This window comes from Trichechus manatus, unplaced genomic scaffold, assembly GCF_000243295.1.
Source record: "Trichechus manatus latirostris isolate Lorelei unplaced genomic scaffold, TriManLat1.0 scaffold00040, whole genome shotgun sequence".
NCBI lineage: Eukaryota > Metazoa > Chordata > Mammalia > Sirenia > Trichechidae > Trichechus > Trichechus manatus.
In genome coordinates, this window is record NW_004443976.1 from 12,873,012 (window position 1) to 12,874,084 (window position 1,073).

Consider the following 1,073-nt stretch of genomic DNA (forward strand, 5'->3'; position numbering starts at 1 on the left):
GACTATTTTTACTTTTGACTGGCAATAAAGGAAGAGGCAAATACTAATTCTAAAATCTAATCTTTTAGCAGCTACGCAGGAGTTAGAGAAAGTGGACTATACTATAGAGACGCAATTAATGGCTGTGAATCAATATAGGTAGGGGTCAGAGAAAGGGTGAGACTCATAGATGGGCAAGGAATAGAGTTCAGATTAAGGACGGGACAAGGGCTCCCATAACTTGTTGATATAAAAGTCTGAAATTTACAAACAGCTATAAATGACATTATTGGAACAATTTGGAAACCCCAGTGGTGTAGTGGTTAAGAGCTATGGCTGCTAACCAAAAGGTCAGCAGTTCAAACCCACCAGGCACTGCTTGGAAACTCTATGGGGCACTTCTACTCCATCCTATAATTTTAATATGAGTTGCACAGTCCATTATTGTAATTGCTGTCAGTAAGTTGTACACCTATAAAAAGTTGAACTGGCAAAAGTTGTGTGATACATGTATTTACAACGACAACAAAAGTAGCTGCCAAAGCTGCTTATATACAACCAAACACCTCGTGGGATTTGGTTCCTTGGTTTGTAGGTTTAGGATCACGGTTTCATGGGACATCCCAGCTAATTGGCCTAATAACATATTTAGTTCTTCTGTTTTACCTCCTAGTTCATTGCGTGGTGCCTGGGGTCTTAAAAAGCTTGCAAGCAGCCATCCAAGGCACAACAATTGGTCTCTATTCACCTGGAACAACAGAAGAAGAAGAGTGAGGAATAGGAGGAAGATATGGAATGTGTGGCTAATTTCCTCCATGAACAACTGTCTCATTTGCCATGAGACCAGAAGAACTGGGTGATGCCCTGCTACCATTAGTGAACATTTTGATCAAAGATTCCATAGCAGGGTAGACGGGCCCATAAAACAAAACGAAACTAAAGGGGCACACCAGCCCATGGGCAAGGACTAGAAGGCAGGAGGGGACAGGAAAGCTGGTAACAGGGAACCCAAGTTCAAGGAGGGAGAGTGTTTGGGGGGCAGAGCCAACATGGCGCTATAGACAGAAGCACCACGCCGTCCCACCACAGCAAGG